The sequence below is a fragment of the Corvus moneduloides genome, chromosome 3 (genome assembly GCF_009650955.1).
Source record: "Corvus moneduloides isolate bCorMon1 chromosome 3, bCorMon1.pri, whole genome shotgun sequence".
In the NCBI taxonomy this organism is placed as follows: Eukaryota; Metazoa; Chordata; class Aves; order Passeriformes; family Corvidae; genus Corvus; species Corvus moneduloides.
This window is the reverse complement of record NC_045478.1, coordinates 76,774,821-76,796,556: the sequence shown is the minus strand read 5'-3', so window position 1 is coordinate 76,796,556 and position 21,736 is coordinate 76,774,821. Positions and strand designations below refer to the sequence as shown.

The 21,736-nt window shown below is 46.7% G+C and overlaps 1 long non-coding RNA gene across 1 annotated transcript; it reads right to left on the bottom strand.

The window, feature by feature from the left end:
- Positions 1–17,628: 17,628 nt before the first annotated feature.
- LOC116440916 lies at positions 17,629–21,268 on the bottom strand. Its single transcript, XR_004238801.1, has 2 exons — positions 19,790–21,268; positions 17,629–18,462 (listed from the first exon to the last, which is right to left on the bottom strand). It is a non-coding gene; the product is annotated as an uncharacterized LOC116440916 (long non-coding RNA).
- Positions 21,269–21,736: the final 468 nt, after the last annotated feature.

The following is a 21,736-nucleotide window of genomic DNA, read 5'->3' as shown; positions in this document are numbered from 1 at the left end:
TTTTCCAAGCTTTGCATCAACTACACACACAACCAGACCGCAGCGTCCGGTCACCAAATCTGCTGTGTGCAGCTGCATTGGCTGCTAAAATGAATGGTGACTTCGTAAGGCTGTGGCTTCCCTAGGAAAAAAAGAAAAAAACAAAACCAAAGGAAAAAAATCTGCATTTCCCCTTTTCTGTCTTGCCAAATCCTTCCCTTCAAGAAAGTACACAAAGTCCTGCTAAGTAGCATCGCACTTGTGAGGAGGGCAGCAGGCCCAGCTGTATCACCCGCAGCTTTGCTCATGTCCAGCAGAAACACTTGGGGATAGTTCACAACCACCCAGTGGGGACCAGCACATCCAAGTATTCCCTGGGGTTTGGGGGGATTGATGTCAACCCTGAGCCAATGCAAGGACAAGTGTCCCCACACGACTCCCCAAAGCATGTCCCAGGTGTCCTGCTGAGCACCAGCACAACTGGCTCCTGCTATCACCCCAGCCTAGGCCCCAGCACATCCCCTGCTCTGCTCCCACTTTATGCCTGCTCTCTGAGGTGCTGTTTGGGCTCCCCCATGAGAAAATGCTGCCCTGCTGAGTGGCCCTGAATGATTCCCTGCACTGCTGCCTGCCCCAGCAGGAAACTGCGGCTGCCAGGCCCCCACTGACCTTTGCAGAATGCTGGGGCGCTCCTCCAGACTCAAAAATGCCCACACTGGGATGGGCAGCAGCTGGGGTCCCCCCACAGCCAGCACCAGTGCTCAGGGTGAGCTCCCAGCCCACAGCTGTTGTCCCACAAATGAGGCCAAAATCCCCTTCCACCATTCCCTTGCCACCACCACTGAGCTGCACTGCTTTGACCTTTTCAAGGAAATCTGCCTGGATGTTTTGGCTCTGCCCCCCTGGCAGCCGCATCAGAGGGGGAGCTGAGCCCACTGTAAAGGTCAGGGAGGCACAGCCCGCCCCTCAGGGGGCTGCTGGGCCTGCCAACTCAGCTGTTGTCTTTCCATGACTACGGCTGCCATTGCTGCTTGAAAAGGGTACGAGTGCATCCTCTTATTACAGTCTGGAAATCGTAAGGCCATGGTCCCAGAAAGAGGAGAGGCAGGGTGCTCTGTGCTGGCTCCTTGCCAGGGAAAACTGAGAAGGGTCCTCACAAGAAGTTGCTTTTAGGGTTGACCACTTCTCAGAGCTACTTAGTCCTGAGCTAAAAGAGCCAAGCCTTGTGCTTCACATAAGGCATTTGTGTCTGCTTGAAAAAAACAGTAAAAAGCCCCTGAGACTGAGAAATTTTAGATGCAGAAAAAAACCCCAAAGCTTCAAGCCTGTGAGCACCTCTCCCAACCATACACAAATCACTTCCATATTTTACAAGTTTTGAAGAGTGCATGTATGCGCTTTGTAAATCAGCAAGCCTGACCCTGAAGCCATCCAAAACTCATGATCAAAAACTTATGAGTATTTGAGGTGTAGGTGACATCATTCTCCAAAGGGTTCCTTCATCTAAGTAAAAAAAAAAGGTAGGAATTTTTGAAGCAGAACAACAGAAGCCCTGAAAACTTGCTTTCTGTGCCAGGAAACACGGGACACACACAGTCTCATCAGTACAAGTGAGACGCAAATGGCCTCTATTTTCTGTACTTATGGGACTAAAATGACCTCCAGACAAAATCCCCACCACCTGTGACATTTGAGTGTTCTGAAACAAAAATCTGTCCTGCGGCCTCTGTGCCTTTTGTCTACCCTTCTGCATCTCTGCATCAGTCTGAGGAGCACAGGTAGGGCATGAGGACATGGCTGACGGGTGCTGCTGTTTCTGTAGTGCCCTGTGGTCTTTCAAGGCACTGTGGGTTTCTGCTAACACTGCTGAACTGCTACGGTTCACACACTGGTGTGCTTGGTACCCATTTCAGGGTAGCATAACATCTCAGCAGGCTGGGCTGTGGCCACTACCAAGAGAGCTCAGGTTTGCTCCCTTACCCCAGCAGCAGTCCCAGGGGCTGTGACTGTGAGACCAAGTCATGCAGTCCAACAGGAGCATATCTGTAGGGCAAAGCACTTGGGACTAAGGATATTACATCCATGTAGCACACATTTTAGGAGGGGTTGCATCAGACTAGCTGCAGTCTGGCTCTGCGAATTCAGCTGGGAAGCAGATGGGGTGCTCCCAGAGAGCACTTTCCAGTTTAGTTTCTTCCACCAGAAACCCAGCCTACGTATTGCAAGGTCACCCCGCAAGGTGGAAAGTTGTGTGGGAGCAACCAGGATGTTTGTGCAAAGGGCATCCCCAGCCTGAACTGAGCCAGTAATGCAGGCACTTCCAGCTCATCCATCTGCCCTGGGCACAGAAATGGAAGAGCCCCACTGTCACTGCTCACCAGATGCCAAGTGACTTGTATGAGCAACCTCAGTGGATCCAGGTAACCAGGCACAAGCACAGAGGACACTGGCTGAGAAGGGGAAGGAGAGGAGATATGTTTAGGAAGACAATGCTGCAGAGGAGGATGGATGCAGTTACAGACCCTGCCTGTGTACACTGGGATCCAGTGGGACAGGACAAGGTTTTCCGACGACAATCTCATCCCCATTTCCACCCCCAGCCCACATTGTGCTCCCGCAGGCAGTGATGAGAGAGAAGGAAGGTGATCCTCAATGCACATCTGACTGAAGGCCTGGACATGGGGGTGGAGGCAGTGGGGCAGGGGCATCCAGCTCAGCCCAGCCTCCTCCAGGAAAAGGCAGTTGGGCGGGCAGCTCCAGAAAGGATATGAAACCTTATCATTGTGAAAGCAGGAGGTGACAGTTCATGCTAAGGCAAGGGGCTCCAGGGTGATTTCACTGCCGGCACGAGGTGCAGCCTGCTGTGTGCCACCACTGCAGCTCCTCAGAGCTCCCCTGTGGCACAGCGGCCATGTTGCAGTGGCTAAGTCCACTTTACACCCCCATGTTACTACGAAGTGGTCTCTCCCCCCACCACTGTGCTAGAAAGTTCTCCCTTTACCAAGAGCCCACTGGTCACTGGTCCTTCCCCCCTCCCCTCCCTTCTCCCATTGGCCCCTGTTATGTCACTCAACCTTGCCTCTACTCCCTAGCCCTCAGACTATTGGCTTCTGATGCTCTGCCCGGCCATGGGACCCTTAGGGATAAAACCACGTGCGGGCTTTTGTTCTTGGTTCTTTGCCTCTGTTCCCTTCGAGTGTGTTGGTTCCATTAAAGGCCTCGGAATTGCATTCAGAGAACCCCTCTCGCCTCTCCGTCTCCAGTTCGTGCACAGACTGTGTGTGTGAGCGGCTGTTCGCAGCCACCCGCGAGGGTGAGATCGGGGGCACGCGTAGGAGCTATCACAGTGCCAGCTAAGCGTGTCCACCAGGGACCCTGTGGAAAAAACGTGGCATCGATCCACCGAAACCCTCCCTACATTACAGCCACAGTGAGACTCCAGGAGTGTTGGCCCCCATCCACCAGCCAGGGCCAAGGACAACTCTCCTGCTTTGAGATACCTACACGACTTTTCATATCTTTGTCTTTATAGGGAAAAACAAACACGGGAAGATAAAGGCAAACATTTGTGACAAAAAAGAGGTGTAAAATCATGAAGGTGCCAGGTAGCACTAGTTTGGAGTTCCATGGAAAAGCAGAGCCATCTCAAACAGCCAGATGCCCATGAAGTGTTATTTCTGGACACCGCTTCAGAACTGACTTGGAGGGAAGTGTGACATTTACTGAGTCACCTCCACCACTTCCTGCAGCACCTGGAGCTTGCTTCAAGGGCTCTCATTTAGATACTGAGAACTTGCTCACTATTCAGGCTGAAAATAACACCGTTTACTTTCATTTTTTTTTCTGAAAAGCTCTGCTGAAATCATGATCTGTAATGCAACAGACTCCAGTGCAGCCTCATGTGCAGTTCACACAGCACGATGAAAGAGCAACTTAAAAGTTGCCCGTCACCTGGTACTTCTCCCATAAGGCAATCAGCAGCACATAGCTGCTTTCTCCTTGAATCCAGTAACTGGCAACAAGACTTTCGTTTTCCAAGCCACCCAAACCATGTTGCATCCTGAACACTGATGGAGGTTTTTGCCACTTCCTCTGACTGCACCAGTAAGCTGTGGCCTCCTCAGCCTCAAACATGAGCTGCAGCAGCCGCACCATGAACTGAAATAATTTTGAAGGACGGCTCAGAATCTCTGCCTTTATGAAGAGTCATTCAGGGCTCTAGTGCCCCTGCTTGTTCCTGTCAGAGCCCTCCAGGGCTCAGGATGCGCAGCCTCAAAGTGCAAGCAATTTCAGAGAAGAGGAATTGAAAAGAAAAGCTAAATCTGATTTTAAAACACCAAACCACAAAACCAACAACCAAACACAGACAAATATTTCTTTAGTTTCATATCTAAATTATTTTTACACGTTTCTTCTGTTTTTAAGTACTCTCATTGCTGGGGATCTAAAACTCTGATGAATTAATTATGTATACGCATTAGGCCTCCCTGGTTTGATAGACAGTTTGTTAATAAGGGAAGGGCAGATTTTCCACCTTGGTATAAAGAATTTACACAACATTTTGCATCCAATCTAATCCAAAAACATTTGTGGTGTTTCTTTCAAAAGTTGAAGCTGGATAAAGAACATTTTGTCCTTATGAAGACAAAACCTTTCATTAAAGGCCATTACAATCACAAAGGATCAGCCACCTAAACACAAGTGTCTTTGTTGGCAGCACATCCATTAAAACAACTACTCGAACAGGATATGACATGTGAATGTTTAGTCTGTGGAAAAAAAAGAAAAAAGCAAAAAAATTATCAGATGTAGAAACGTAGAAATGTCAAGGGTAAAAGAGAAACAGGGGTTGTTTGCTGTTAGAAATGTCTCCTCTTGCATCACACTGGCCTGTGAGAGCCATGTGTACAGAAGCACCATGGAAGTTCTAGGAAAGGATGAGAAACCTCCCTTTCTTGTGAAATACACTGTTTTCCCAGAGACCATTCCAATTCAGAGTCAGACAGGAGTAAATGTGCAAAGATGTCTGACAAGAGCTGCAAACCCACATTGTTCTGCCCATGCATTTGGATGTCGAGGCCCCCAGGACGCGCTGTACAGCGGCTCTGCAGCGCGGCAGTGCCAGGGCAAACAGTGCTCACCCAGCAAAGAGCAAACTCACCAGTGCAGACACTGTGCTGATGCTCTGCTTGCTCCATTGCTTTGGGCAGACTCTAAGGGGATAGTTCCTTTATTTTCAATCTCTTCTTGGTTTCTCTAGTCTGGGATATCGACCAAAAGGCACAGAAAAATGTCATGTGGACAATAAACTGCCTATTTAAAAGAATTAATATGGCTGCATTAAGCCTCCAGGGCCTGGGAGGTTTCATACAGGTACACAACTGGACAAAAATGAGGCTGGACAAAGTAAAACAAAATTATGTTCTTTCCAGCTGGACATATTTTATAGCTTGTCAGTCTGCCACATTAAATGGAAGAGAGGAAAGACCAGCTGGGACATGCACCTAAGCTAAGATCTTCTGATCATTCCTCTTTTTTCCCTCTTTCTACTCATATACCTGGAGACTTTGACAACTAGGTGCAGGCTGGGGCTGGTTATGAACCAGAACAAGGAGAGGGCTGTTGTGGACATCTGTGCTTGCTTTCTTGTTGGACTTGTCGGAAAAAGAGGCATGCTGCATTTTTACTGGGAGATTAATCATCTAGGAGATGCAAACACAAGAGAAAAGAAATAGTGTCTGTTGAGACACTTGCAGCTACATAGTGCCCCTTGCCCAGCATGTTCCTGGCCTTGCGGGCAGGCTCAGCATCCGAAGGTCTCCAGGGCTCTGAAACATGTGGAGCTGCAGGGGAATGGCTGGGTGCCAGAGACAGGCACCTCCCATGCCACTGCCAAGGCAGCAAGATCCTGTACACTGCCACATTCTTCATAAAATTACAGAAAATTTTAATTTATAGCAAATCCTTCCCAATTAAAGACCATAAAGCTCCGCAGTTAATCAAGCTGATTAAATGAATTAAACTTGTTAAGAACAGTTTTATCAAAACATTTACATTTCTGCTGAGCAGAGATTCATGTGACTTTGAGCTGCAAAGTACACAGTTGCCATGAGAGAACTAAAAAGAGGATTGAGAACATTAACCATGTGAAAAATCAAGCCTACTACTGCCTCTCCTAGCATTCATTTAAACAAAGGAGCTCCACGGTCCATTAATTTCATCACCATGTCAGGTATCTCCTACTTTCTGGAAAGAGAGGCATTGTTTACCCACAGTGGTAGGAAGAACGTGGGTCCAAAGGTGGGGAATTCATCCCCACCTTAAGAAACATCTCCAAGCCAAACTGCTGCAAGAGGTCCTGGGAGAGCAGGACCCCTCACCCAGCCCATGGTGTACACCCATGGCACTTGCCCAGGGAAAATGATGGCCTTGTCTCCTGGGTCCAAGAGCACCCATAAAGAAACACGTCCGTAGGAGTACACAACACACAAGTGTCCACAGCTGTCTGAAACATTAAAGTAACTCAGCAGGGGAGTTTTCCTTATATATGTCTGCTCAGCTTCAGGCCCCACAGACATGGGTCCAATAAAGGCCTTAGATGCCTAACTTCTTAATTTAGACACTCATCTTCAGTGTCACCCAACCGTGGAGAGATGTACTGCTGAGAGGAACTGGACATTCCTCCAGTATCCTACATTCTTCAGAAGAGAGCAGAGCATGTTGATGGTGACATCCCATTTACCTGTGCCATACCAGGACCCACCAGCCACACGTCCTCCCAGAGCCTCACTTGATGGGGCTGAGCTGGGAGCAGACAGACCTGTAATGGCTGGACACAGGCTGAGCTGGCATTGAGGGTTTTCTCTGAGCTTATGCAGAGAGAGGAGTACCCTCTCACAACACTCCACACCTCCTTTAGGATAAATAACATGTGGGGTTTGCCGACTATCTGCCCACTGTAGAGCCAGTCATAATGATCGGACTTACACCAAATGCTTCACTGCTGCACAGCTCAAATACAACAAGCCATGGCCAGGAACAGGGTATCTAACCACACAGCAGCAGGCATGCCTGTCACAAATGGGTAGCCCGTGTGCATGCAGAAGGCAGGTTAGTGAGAGCTTCAGATCATTCTCAAATATTTAGCCCACCTCACTGATGGGTTTTCTTTGCTGCTGCAACATGCACTGCTCTCCACAGCAGGTAGTTTGAATGTAGTACTGTGTGTCTGCCCAGCACTGCATCCGCAGTAATGTCCTGCCAGCTGAGGATTTAAACGGTGAGAGTGCACAATTCCAGCTAAGAAGGCAGTGAAGTGGGAACAAGCATGTTCAGAAGATCTGCAGGTTCAGCACTTTGCAGTGAGTTCTGCTAAGGCAAAGACAAACTTGGCATTGGTGCTCCATCTTCTGTGCCATATGCTTTATTCATCTGAGAGTTGTTTTTCCTGCAGGGGAGGGTGGACTGGCAGGTATGGAAAGAAATTCATTAAAATTACTTTGGTCGGTTCTTTGTGCTGGCCACCATCTCCATTTTGGGTTTTATTTCTCATGCCCAGAACAGTCCTGAAACAAAGACATCCTCTCCTGGAGCACAATTAATACTCTCAAAAGGAGTGTCTGAAAGGCCACGCTCCTTGGATGAGCCTCTAAATGTTACAAGTTGTGGCTGGAGTATTTATAAAGAGTGGTAGAAACCAAGAGACTGATAATAAAAGTAACACGTTAAGAAAGCAGATATACTTACATGCCATGCAACAACCTGGGTATTGGCAAAGGTACCATCTGCTTATGTGCAAGCCACTTGCCTGCTTTTACAACAACAGCTTTCTCAGATGATGCTGGAACTGAGCTACCTATTCCATTTTGCACTACTTGTCAGATAAATGGCAACCTTTCTAATGCAAAGACAGACGTTTGATTATTTTAGGTTCAGGGATTCTGGCCAATTCCTTCCCAAAAGTGCCTGGGGTTGAATAGCCAAAGAAAATTTATGCATTTTAACTTAATGATGCTTAAACACTGCAAGTAACAACATAGAAATGTACAGAAGCCTGAGGGGTAGCAGAAATCTCTAAGAAAAGGGCTTTTCTGTTCAGAGAAACTGCCAGCAGCTCCTCATAGTGGTCATTACAAATGTATTTCCATGTTCTACCCTTTTAAAGTATTTATTATTTTCAGTTAAAAAGAAGTCTGCATTCATTCTTCAAGTCCTGTGATGTTTCTGCACCTAATGGTTTCCAGGTCTGTCCATAGGCTGTAGCAAGTTTTTGTTTATCCATGTAAGACAAAGCTTTGAAGGGTTCAGACCACAAAAGCAGAAATCAAATTACTCATGAGCCACAGGCAAACAGGGTGGGACATTTGGCTCCCACGGCTTTGGAAAAGCTTCCAGTTCACTGCCAGTTTAACACAATGATACTGGGTAGCTACACAGACAAAGCCCTTTGCCTCTCTCCTTTCCTTGATTATGAGGTTAGGTACAAACCCCTTCCTAGTTCCACCTCTAATGCCTACAGGGAAGAAATAGTCAAAAAAGTTTCTTAAGAAAGATGAAAACTGCATAGACGTCCTAGTAAATGCTCTTCAGGTAGCACGTTTCACAGGCTGGGCTTAGGTGTCATTTACAGATTAGGTTGAAATTGGGTCCTTTCATATTCTAATCCACATTGAATAAAAAACTGAAGTGCGACCTGCACATATGAAGTGCATATACCATTCCAAAGCTTTTATGTGTCCAAACAATCAGCTCTTAAAACCTCTGCCTAAGTTTCAGCAGAATGCATTAGTGCTAGAATAATCAGGGGCTGGACTTCTCCAGAAGAGCCTTGCTCACCATTTTAACGCCCCTCCCTTTCCATATATCCAAAATGTCAGCCTGCCCAGACCCCAGGGAGTGCCCAGTGTGACCATGAACGGAGAGGAATCGTTTCCCAAGCTGTAAAGCATTTCTTTCTCTTTCTCATTTTGGATCTACTAATGACAAGGAGTGTGTGAAGTTTGGTTTCTAGTTCTGATCTCACAAAAAAATGTTTCTGAAATGGGGGATTAGGAAGGAAAACAGCATCTAACAGCTCCTGCCAGGACACGGGCAGTGCAAGGAAACATTTGGAAAAATAATGCATAGCAATTGCTGAAAAGGGCTTAACAAATGGAAAAGAGGGAGTATCAAACTAAATGCTGGTTTATAAAATAAGAGGGCTTCATTTGGACCTGCAGAGAGGTGAAGAACGTTGTGTCATTGAGCAGAAGGGAGATGACTTTTCTCTGCAGTGTGCTGCTGGGTCTGAGCCATCCTCTAAACAGAGAAAGCAACTGCAGGCACTCATGTGTCAAAGAGATGTTGGCATATTGGAAAGAATTCAACAATGAACAACAATCAAATGACTAAAGGGGAGATTAAATAACTAAATAGTACAGTTTGAATAAGTAAATCCCTAAGAGGAAGATAAAATCATTTGAAGGTGTCAACATCAAGGAGAGAGTGCTGTTTACAGAGCTCTAGATGAAGTGTAACAAGAAAGGAAAATACCTTTTACTGCAGAAAGGGAAAAGGCAGACTGGAAGTTTGAGCTGCTAACCCTCTGCTGGTGACCTTCGCAGCCCTCTCAACTCCCTACCAAAACCTCAGTTGGTGCAGAGGTTGCCAAGTGAGTCCCCAGGACCACTCATAGCCACGATGGCAACACCCTTCTGCAAAGCAGCCTGCCACACATGCTGTGTGTCCTGCACACCAGCAGGGTCCTGTCCCCCTGTGCCTGCACCTCCCGCATAGAAAGAGAAATCCAAAGTGTTTCTCTTCACATTTTCCTATCACTAAAATACCATTTCTCCCAGGCATTTGATTCAACAGCAAAGCACAAAGCACCCCATAGGTCTGCAAAACAGCAAGTCCACCCCTGGAGCCTGCAAATGCCATGTTACAAGCACAGGTCAGTACTTGCCTGTAGCAATTGGATAACCGGATGCATAGCGGCAAGATTTCACACACACCCTTACATGTTTTCTGGTGGGGCCATCCACAGAGCCAGTTTCTAATTTCTCCCTGTGAGCTCTGCCTGGAGTTAAAGTTGCTTAACTCTTCCCATTAGTGATGGCTTCCTCGAGCTCAAATACACCATGCTGGATGTCTGCCTCAGGCAGACTCTTTTGGTAATTTTTAGCTAAAATAATTCAACTGTCTCCTAGAATAAGATTAGAAAGATATATGTTAGCTTGCTCTGTTCAAATCAAGAGATCAAGTGTGTCTGTCTTCAGCGGCTGGTATTGATACTCAGCCAGGGGAGGGGGATGTGCCTTCCTGAGGGTCCTAAGTTTCCCCACCTGTGGTCAAGTTACAAGTTATACAAAGCCTCACTCTGCATGTGCCTCATGGGGGCTTGTTTGAGTTTGGTAGACAATTTATCTGAGGACCGCATCTGTTTTGGTCTTGCTGCAGGCCAGGGACACAGGTGCTGCCTACCAACGCCAATGCCAAGGGCTGCCATCTGCTGTGGCCTCGAAGGTGAAGCAGGGATCCTCTCACCGGCACAGCTGCAATTAGGCAGGACAAGGACCCTTCTCCACACAACCTCAACTCCCCTGAGAACTGGCTGCCTGGGCATTAAAAGATACAGAGTTGTTGTTGGGGGGGAAAAAATTTTACATATGCATTTGAATCCTGTAGCTAAAAGCAACACCATCATGGCGCCTGTGCAGATGGGCCTCAGGTGGCAAGTGTTACATCAGTCATTTCTAACTGCCGAGTGCTTGACCCTACAAGCTTCCCATACTTTCAGTCTGTTGGGTTTGTGTCATTTCCTTGATTTACACTTGGCAAACTGAAACAAAAATGCAGGAATCCCATCATGTGACATCACACTGGCTACTGCATGACTCACCGGCAGGACTGGCTCTTATTCTCAGATGTTAATTCCATCATGCTTGAAAAGCAGAATAACTGGGAATACTGATAGCCCAACAGCCTCTGCTGAGGGAGCAGGCAGAAATGACTCACAGCCTGTACCAACAGTTTCCCCACATATTTGCTGACAACAGACAATTACTGCGCAGCGGAAACCCCTGGGTTTGCTGTACCCCAGGTTCTGCAGGAGGTATGATCGTGTGAGGATACTCCCAAATCTGACTTCTTCTGCTCCTCCTGGTCCTTCCAGCCTGTCTTCTGCCTTGGTCCTGCTCCCATATCCACATCTGACATCAGTTCCCCTCTCCAGGCAGGGGGCCCTCAGCCCTTGCACTGCAGTAGGGTTCTGTCCCTCCGTCCCTCCCTCCCTTAGCCAGGTCCTAGCCCTAGTCAACATCAGCCTTCCTGCACATTCACCTCAGCATCAGCAAAGGAGCACATCTGGGAGCTCCTCCAGGCTCTGGTCCAGAGCACTGCAGAGACCCTGTCAGCACAGAAAAATAACGTCAAAGAGCTGCTGCTCAGCACCTGCAGCAGGAGGCTGCAGTGTGCCTGCCATATCATCATCTGTGATTTAGCCGCCAGACTTGAACAAGTTCCCACTGAGCAAGTGTCTTCAGAGAATTCTAACTCTTAAGAAGTTTCTCTTGAGTGGCTGAGATCTGAGGCCCTTTTCCCCCTATGGTTTCTTAGTTCAGCTTACTTTTTTTCCCCATGAAAAACAACCAAAGGTGCATTCCTGATATCTGCCAAGTTTCAAGCCTCCCCTTAAGAGGCAGAAAGTGAGAGTTCATCAACAGATCACTTTGAGAACATGTTTGAATATAAAGGAAAAAAAAATTGTTTCTCCATCTCTTTCTTGTAAGCAAGTAAAAACATTTTTTGCTGAAGCTTCCCAGATAGATTCAGCCTGAGACAGATACCCAGAACAGCTAAGTGGTAGATAGATAAAGTTTTCAGGGTTTTACAAGCAGCTGAACTCTTGGTCTTATAAGAAACGTTAGACAGTCTTAAAAACAGGCAGAGTCTGCATCAAAGTCATCAAGTACATGTAATTGAAACTGAGCTTCTGCTGAATCGGGAGTAGAGATAACAGAAAGTGCATGAATTTGATGGTAAATTCCCCAAATTCGTAACTGCTTTTGTACTTTCTAGGAAGACCATGGTGAAGAGATTTGTTTCCTTTGGAAATGCCTGTGCTCTGCCACAAACTGCCTAGGCACAGACTGTTTGGGATCTAAATGGGCTTGATGAGTGATTCTCCCCAGGACCGCCACTGGCTCTCCAGGAGCCCACTCTGGGACCTGGAGCTGTATCTTCCCACTTTCCCAGCACTCGCAGACCTCCAGGGAAGGTTACTCATTCTGGGGGGGCACCACGAGGATGCAGGTGCCAAGAATGTGTTGCATTGCTCAGTGCTCACCTGGGAGCTAGACACAGAGCTGCTGAGCTGGGTAGGGGAGCAAGGGCCCCGGCTTTTTGGATTTACTGTGTATGTGTGGATTATTTAGAGCCTGGAGTAATAGGGACCCTCAGTGAATGGTGCTGCCGAACAGAGGGAAAGCTGTGGGTTGTTATTTTGGATCAGGCCAGGAAGGTCACATCACTTTGCAATGAATGATGTTATGGCATGAACTAACAGAGCTGAGCCTCAGCCCATCTCCTGGTCTGTTACTGCTGAGCATTTCCATTTCATCTCTACATCACACACAAACACACACACACACATGCTCTCCCTGCACAGGGCCATCTCACCGATACCCACCATGGCACCATACCCTACATCAGGCCGCTCTTGCTCAGGAAGCATTGCAGAATGTGCAATCCTCTGCCACCTCAAAGCACAGGCAAAGCCTACTCCCCATTTGTTTATGCAGACATGAGTAGGAGGCAGGTAGCAGGTCTGCAGACAGATGGGCTCAACCTGTCCTTCCTTCCTTCCTCTTGCCTCCCACCTTTTCCCACCTTTTCCCGAGAATGCCCACTGCATGCTTGCACCTGCAGTGGAGCCACAGCACTTGCTGAAACACCTACCTCTCTCCCTGCTTCAGGGATGGTTTTGCCTGCGACTAACAAGCTAGCGCTGGCATTTCACAGTGCTGCTCTTCAAGCCCCTCTTTCATAGCTACACCATGATTCCTGATTCTTGCAACTGGGAACCTGCTTATTTATTTATCCTTGCTGACAGAAACAGAAAGGAGTGGAGGTGGGGTGCAGGGGGCAAGAGAGAAGTGTGTTTTAATTCCTGTGCTTTTGATTTTGTCTGAGCAATACAGGAAAGCTGCCCTTACACCCATGGTGTGACCACTGTTGCGGCAGCAAGCGCGTGAACAAGAGGGCCTGTGAGCCCTGCAGAGCTGCACGAGCTGTAGTGGCATCACTCTGTAAAGGAAATCCATGCACAACTTTTCATGTGAATCATGAAAACCCAAGCCTCCTCACTCTTCTCCACGCTCCAATCCCTCCTCCTGTTTTCTCTAAAATTCCGTTTTCATGTCTCTCCCTTCTTTCCACCCCCATTTTACAGATATTGCTCCTTTGGCAAAGAGCATCTCTGTGCTGAGATGATGAGTTTATAAGGCAGAGGGCTGCAATAAATGCCTCGTGATGCCCAGACAGCAGCCCTTGGCCCCCTTCTTCCCCTCCTCAAAGTTCACACGGTTTAGTATGCAAGCTTCCTGCTGCCTGCCCAGCCAGCTCACTATTCACAGGCAAACTGCGCTCCTCCACTTGGCTCCCAAAGAAGAATAAGTATAAAAAGCCCTGAAAGTCTTGCTGCTGAGCCAGCAGGAAACTCGAACTGCTCTGAGCATGGGAACCAAGAGAACCGCTGTGGCCAGCACAACAGGTATTGTTTGGGAGGAAATCCCGGCAGCAGACAGGACTGCCTACGCACACACAGATATATATGTATATGTTTAGTGAGGGTTTGGCAAAAGGGAGGGTTGGGGAAGTGTACAAGGAGAGAAGAATAGATTAGCAGCTATATCCAAGAAAGAATAAGAGAGCTGCTCAGCCAAGAAAAACAGCTATTTCACTAGCCAAAGAACTGACCCGTTTGCCATGCATTCGAACCATGTGGGACCTCAAGGTAAAGTGATGTGCCTGGCCTTGGTCTCTTGACCTTGGTTTTTTTACAGGTCTTTCTATGTCCTGGATTTTGTTCACATTATGAGTGAGTTTATGAGGCAAATGCCATGTTCGTCCCACTTGCTGCATTTTGATTTATGTTAGGGAGCAGTTTTTTATCTGGATTCCCTTTGAGTGAAAGGAAATGAGGAGATGGACTCCAGGAGCACAACTCCTGCACTCCAACCTCTAATGAGCATCCAGTCCCTGGGAACCAGAACTGAGGCAGTCTGATGTAAATCCCCTGACACAGCAAGTGGTCAGCACCAAACAGCCATCTCTGTGAATCTGCTTCCCAATGCACCACACCAGCTGCTAACCATAGGCACAGTCTATCTGCAAATATGGTAAATTTAAGAGCAAAAAGAGAAGGAAGAAGGAAAAACTTGAATTACATAACTTCTTTTTTCAGTGAATAAAAAGTGAATAAAAGCTGTGGTAAATGAGTTCACAAATGTCACATTCACAGGGATCACAACAAGAAGTTTGACAAGACTATGGTGGTCTAGAAGTATTTTAATTATTATGTCTTACAGTCTTTCTTGACAGAGATGTTCCAAAGAAATAAACCTGAGAGCAACAGGTCATCCCACCCAACTCAGCACCCATTTGCAATCATTTCAAGGTGAAGCAGCTGTGAAAAGCCCAAATAAGAGAATGTGTGGCCCCAAGTCTTTGGATAAACACCAGAAAGCAGTTTGGAAACCTGGTAGAAACAAGCTGATTCTCCAGAGTCTGTAACACTAGTGGAAAATGTGGCTAAGAGCTTACCTCTGCTATTAGCAGCTTTCCCATAATAAGTTTTTCCTGTGCTATCTGGGAGCTCCAGACTACTCAGGACTTCTGCAGTGCTTCTATCCCTGAAAATCCACTGTGGAGTCATGGCTGAAGGAGAGAGATCTGAACTCTTACCTCCTGGGCTCCCAAATGAAAAGTCCTCCAAAAATAAATGTATCTTAACACTCTGATAACTGTCTTAGCATGTTGGCATGGATGCTGAGCAGAGATGAAGGCCTGGTGAGCCAAGCAGTAGGAAAGGCAGCTAGTTGGTGCAGAGATAACCTGGGATGTTCAGAGCAGCCACATGGAGCCAAGAATGGAAAATGTGACCAGTCCTTTGTGGCAGAAGGCACAGAGTCATGTGCAGGAGATTTTAGTCAGCAGTGTGAAGCTCAGAGATTCCCACCAGCACTTCTCCCTGTGATGGCCAGCTGGAAGAAAACAAAGTAGTGCCCTGGGGAGAAGCCCCCCAGCCCCAGGAGCTGCCCAGTTTCCAGCCTGCAGGGTGGTGACATGAAGCAGAGGCACTCACTCCTCTCCTCACCTGCCCCCACTCAAAGAGTACTTTGAGGAAAGGGAATTAAACTGCAGTACAGCATTCCTGTGCAGCAGACAGGCTGCATTGTGGATCACTCCTGCCCCAGGTAGTGTTGTATGCACACTGCACCCACAGGGACAGCTGCATGGCTTCCCCATGCCTTTGTACATTTGTAAATGCAATGATGGTCATGGGGAGCAAACGAGCAGCCCAGAGACTCGCAGGTCTCTGTGGGATGAGCAGAGAACAGCCCATGCCCCTGCAAGTGCAATGGTTGCTGTGTAATCCATGTCCTCCCCCATGAAGCACGGGGATTGAGGGTGCAGGAAAAGAAAACCCACCTCCCCAGGGCTCAGGAGCAGAGGGAAAGAGGTGAAACCCTCCCAGCAGCAGGCTCTCACACACAGCTTTGGCACGGCGCCTTCCTGCCAACCAGGAAGATTGGCTGCCATTACATAGAGCCCCATTCAGCCTCACAGGCCCATTCAGCGCAGAGCTGCGGTGGACTGCCAGCAAGGGGGACACCCACTGACAGAGTCCACGAGCACTGCACAGACAGTCCCTGCCCACCGGGTGGGACACCCGTCAGTGGCTTCAGGGAGAAAGGCCCTGTGTGTTTGCCGGTGTTTGTTATGGGAGTCCAAAGACGAGAACGAAACTGTAAAGCAAGACAATACTTCTAAGTTGAAGGGGAACATTTCTTCCTGCATTAATTATTTCCCATGCTATTCCTGGCAGTGACCTTCACCAGGGAGGAAAAAAAATCAGATTTGTTTTTATATCTTTTATCCGACTTCCTATACTAAAGCCTCTGGCTAGAATGACTCACATTTATATCAGCCATCACATTATATTACGCTGTATCAGTGCTGCTACCTGTCTTGTCTTCCTCAACATTAGAGTTTGTTGGCTTTAAACCTGGCAATTTGCAGCTATATTTAAAGACTACCTGCCTCAGTGGCAGTGTCCATAATACCCTTGTTTCATCTTTGGAAGTAATACCATGAGGATTACATTTGAGACTGCTGGCAATCTGCCCCGGATTGAAGGGAAATTTTTCTGGTTCTGTGCAGAGCAGTGTTTGCCTGTTGCAGAGCAGGCACTTCTTCTCCAACCATGTATGATGAAATCACTTTTGTGCATCACTGGCCTGTGCACCACTTGCCCTGTTAGAGATTCCTAGCGCTATTTCTGCTCTCTGTGTGCAACAGAGCTGCATGCTGGAAGTACGGCCCTTGGGGGAATGACCCTCATGGCTCCTCATCAGTCATTGGCCCAGCTTCCTCTGTCCACAATTTAAAGAATTGAGTAGAAACGTCTCTAGAGGAGTTTCAGAGGCTCGCACCCCTCCCAAAGAATTTCCCAAAGACAGCAGCGGGCTGATCCTTGTTCTTTCATTTCATTTACACTTGGTTTCTTCCTCTGCTTTACAAACACTGTGCTTGCAAAGCATCACCTTTGGCATGAAAGGTGCACTTGCAAGCAGGTTACCTTCCAGACTTTTCATTTTTTAAAAAATCAGGCATTTGGATTGCAGCAATGGCCTGTCTCCTGCCAGAACTGAAGCTGTACCATGCCAGGAGCTGTGTGAGTGCCCAGGGAGCATCCTAGCCCTCAGCTGCTTCCAGCCTAAAAGTGAAGCAGTCTAAAGGTTAAAAGAAAAATGTCATAGTAGAGGTTTTAACATAACATCCCTGAAAAAGAGTTTGATCTTCATCCTACAGAATCCCAAAGAAACCTAGTCAAAATGTAACCATCCCACAGAGTCTGGACACTTTTGCCTGCCACAGAAATGCTGTTGTTATGTGTCCACCATTGCTGAAAGACCCCTGACCTGCAGTATGAGGATGGAACAAATGCTGGCTGCTGGCCATGCTGGGGCTCTGTTCCATCTCTGACCTGTGGCTCATGGCATGTCGGCAGCGCCAGTGCAGGATGTACCAACCTCTTTTATGAACAAAACAGCACCATGAACCTTGGTGTGAAATCAACTAATTTAAGGCAAATTGCAACAAGTGTGACAAACAGCAGGAGGTAAGGAAGGCTTAAGGGTACTTCTAAAAGTGTGTTTATTTCACTGACACTCCCAGAAGAGGTCATCGTCTGGAACTGGCAGAATGTTTTCAGCAGCCATTGTTCTTTCTAGTGTGGGTCTATCTGATTTTCCATGACACCAGATCTAACCACTGGGTTAGATCACTTGAGGTTGTATCACAGGATTTTAGTTCAAAGAAAAAAGCCCAAGAGACACTTTCAGTCCCGAAATAAATAAATAAATAAATAAACATGACACACGAAAATAAATTCTTTTTCTTTTAATTTACTGCTGCTTTCATTCATTTACTACTGCATGGAATATATTCAGTGGCTTATTCTCATCCTGAAATAATAGATATGCATTAATATCCATTGCAAAACCATCTCTTCATGTTTGTAGGCTTTGTTGATAGAGGAGAGGAAGCACACAGGCCCTCCCAGGCAAGATCTTATTCACAGGTACAAACCTTTTTTTTCAGTGATGAATGAATCCTTTCAGAAATGCTAATATCAGCATTTATACAAGGTGGCCAATGTAAACAGTAACTGCTGGTTCATTATTCTTTTTGTATCCTTTGCCAACTTACAAATCTTCAGAGTTAGTGTTGAAACAGGCAGTGTTTTGTTGGAAAAGAGCAAAAATGCATTTAGGAACCAAAATCTACTGATGGGAATAGATGACATAACCTCAAGGAAGGGCTTTCCTGTGAACCCCATCAGTGTGAGAGAGGAGGAAAGAGAGTAAGAAGATGGGGATTTGGATACTTGGATCATATCTCACTGCTTGCATTCCCCCAGGAGATTTAGTACTACTTCTGAAAGCTGCAGCCAAAAATACGCTTTGATGTACCTTTCATCTAAAGCTATGTGTATTGATAAACTATGTTTGTGCAGATGAAGCACTGAACCAGATAGGACATTTCTGTACCCATTTCTACCATGAGCTCTTGGTGTGGCCTTGGAAAAGCAATGAGAGTTTGTGTGCCTGACCCAGGCCTCTCTCAGCCAAGCAGAGGAGAGACCACTTTCCCACATGGCAGCATGGAAAAAAGTTCTGTACATCATGAGATGGACAGGTCCCACCGTGCTGAGTCCTCCTGAAAGAAGAGAAAACAAATTGACACTGGTCGGATTCAGGCTTCTCTAAAATTAATCATATTATTCATTAGGAAACAAATTCTTCAGTTCAGAAATTACCAGTAACAATCTTTTTTTCTGGAATTATTGCTCCAACAGATGAGCCAAATAAAGGACCATTTCAAAGGCTGTGATTAATTTCAGTGCAAAGCAACCGGGTGTGCTTTGATTCCAGGGGAATGTGACTTAAATTAGGCCAGCTGACTTTGTCCTGAAGAGGACTACAATTTCTCACATGATCTGTAGCATAGCCTAACTGTGGATGGTGACCTCTCTGGCCAAAGCCACAGGACATTCAACTCTGCCCTAGGACATTTTCCCTGATAAAGACAAAATGGACTGGATGGAAATGGAGTTGTCAGAAGAAATCGTTGAGGGCAGCTATAGATTCCAGAAAAAAAGCACTCTCTCAGATCACAGGGGATGACCACCTCTCCTACTTGCACTCTTCTCCCCCAGGTAACTGAGCAATGCTGGATTGAGCTGGGGAGACAGGGGGATGGAGGAGCAAGAAGCAATCTTTTTTGTAAGGGAACATAGTAAATAACAGCTGCAAAGGCTCCCTCATGTATTGAAGTCATTATAATTCAGCATTTTCCTTCCCAAAATCAGGCTTTAATGGGAAGTAAGTTTCAACCTTTCTAAAGTAGTACTCTACAATAAGCTTGTTAAGCTTGGAAAGTACTTTGGGAGCCCCTGGGATGAAAGGCGCTCTAGGAATGAAGGCTGATATTTATGATTATTGCTTGAAAGGAACAGAGAGGAACAGTAATGTAAAATATGAATGGCTGCTGGTGCTAAAAAACATATCATTGACTTAGTGCCAAAGAAGATAGTCCTAGCTCTCAAACCCAGATGACAAGGATTTAAGAGATGCAAGAAGTGGAAGAGACTCCTGCAAATAACAGCAAAAGCCAACCTGATTGCAGGGCAAATAGGTGTCTTGTGGGTTTTTCTTTTCTTCCTCCTAAATTGCAGGCCATATGATCTGATCTCTCTCATCCCAGCTCTGCCAGCCAAACAGATGCCTATTAACCACAGGAAGTACTGCTGGTTTCTACTCCTCTTAACAGAGGAACCTACAGATCCCTTTGGACATGAGGGGAGAAAAATATCCTTGATAAGTGATCATATGTTATGGACTGGCCTAAGTGGATTCATATCTTATCTCACTCAAAGGACTAAGAGCAGAAGCACTTCAGGCTAATGTAAATTAAACTTGTCTATTTTAGAAAGCTGTAAGAGAAGAGAATCAAGCTAGCGGGCTCTGCTCCTGCAAACACCTACCTCCATACTCTCAGCTTGCATAAAGCCTTCTACTGATTTTACACTGGGCATCTGGCCCCCTAATGTGGCACTCCACAGCTCCAGAACTGCTATTGAGACATCTTTATGTTGGTCTCCTGCTCTTCCTCTTCTCCCTGAGAAGAGCTAAAATACAATCCTTTGAGAGAAAGAATTCTGAATCTTTACTTCTTCAAAAACAAGCTTGAAAGTGACTCTAGTGCATAAGAAACCTTCACTACAAAAACCCACAGGATCTCAAGAAGTGACTTTTTTTTAATATAGCAGAGAATAACACAGCATGCAGCACAGGCTGAATATTAATATCATACACATCTAAATTAGATATTAGGATATTATTTTTTTAATGAACTACTGCAATGAATTAACAAAAAAGGCTGTGCACTCCAATTCACAGGCTCCAAATGAAGACAGGATACCTTTCACAGGTATGTGTCAATCAGATGTGGGTTAGTGGGCCAGAGGAATTGGAATGCCTCTAAGGACAGGGATTTTGCTAACAAACACCCCACCCAGGCTAGCAGCCCTCTATGTCTCTTGGAGCAAGCCTTGCAACCTCTCTGCAGGCCAGTCTCCCACATTTCTAATGTGGCTGTGCCCCGCATCAGCCAGGAGACCAGCACGACTGTGCTCTCTGGGTTGCTGAAGGCCGAGCAGAGCCCTGGCCTCACCTCTGACTCTGGAGAAGCACCATTTCATTGAATCAGCACTGACAGGGATGCTTGGCACTGCAGCTGCAGCATTGGCACACTGTAAAGGGAAGAAGGTCCCCTGGCAGCTTGTGCTGCCGGGGCTGGGGTGTGGAGCATGCTCCTGCAAGGTCCTCTCTATCAGCCTTGCTTCCTTTTCCTGGCACAATCTAATGCTGATGGATCTGTATTCCAAATAAGAGAAAGTCCTTGGCCTTTTTTTTCCCCTTTATTTCTTTTTTCCTTCCCTTTAGCTATTTAGGCCAACTCTGGCTAATCATGCTCTCTAACTTATACTCAGTCACTGCCATGGCAACCATTTCAACATGCAGTTCATAGACTGCCTCTGAAACACACACACACCTTGATGCTTCAGGAGAGACATTAGGAGAGGAGAACTATCATCTGCTACACTGACACATTTTTCTACAGTATTACCTCTGGCAGCATGAATCTCTTCTTTTAGCTCTGAATAGCTCATCACTTGTTCTGTCCCCTTTTCCTCCCACCAAAATAGGTTCTTTAAAAACTGACACAGATTTATGGAGATGAAAAAGAAAAGGTGTAGGAAGGGAAATGCATTTGGAAATTCCACTTTCTAGCATGTGAATTCACTCTTGTAAGAATCCTGAAAGCTGTCCTGTTACTGCTTCACAGGAAATCCTGAGACCTGCTTAAAACATGGTGCTAATAACGCCAAGGTTGTGGGTTCAACCCCCTATATGGGCCATTCACTTAGGAGTTAATGATTCCTGTGGGTCCCTTCCAACTCGAAAATTCTGTTTTATTCTGTTGTGCCTCAGTGGAAAAGGAGAAAGCTTTCAGGGCTTCCTTTCTGGTTTTCTCAGACCCCAGGAGAGAGGCAGCGACTCAGGAACAGGCTAGGTGCTGCTCCTTTCTCCTTCGCAAAATGGCTCCTCTTCAGAAGTGCAGCTGCCCTGCAATGTGCAAAACCAGGTCTGCCTTTGTCCACGTACAGAGAGCATGACTTGAACAGCACTGAAAAAAGATCTACCTGGAACATGTAGGTGCATTTTTCCCACAGTCACCTCTGAGGATCTTGCTCAAGGTCTGCTGTAATTAGGTTTGCTTTTGTCTAGTCATGATGCCTGGCACCCGGGCAGCAGTGAGGTGCTACACAGGTGTCTGCCATGCTGCCTACAAACAGGTCATTTATTCTGCTCACACTTAACACACTCTTCTCCCAGACGCAGTCAGAGGGGAGGCTCTGACTGCCAGC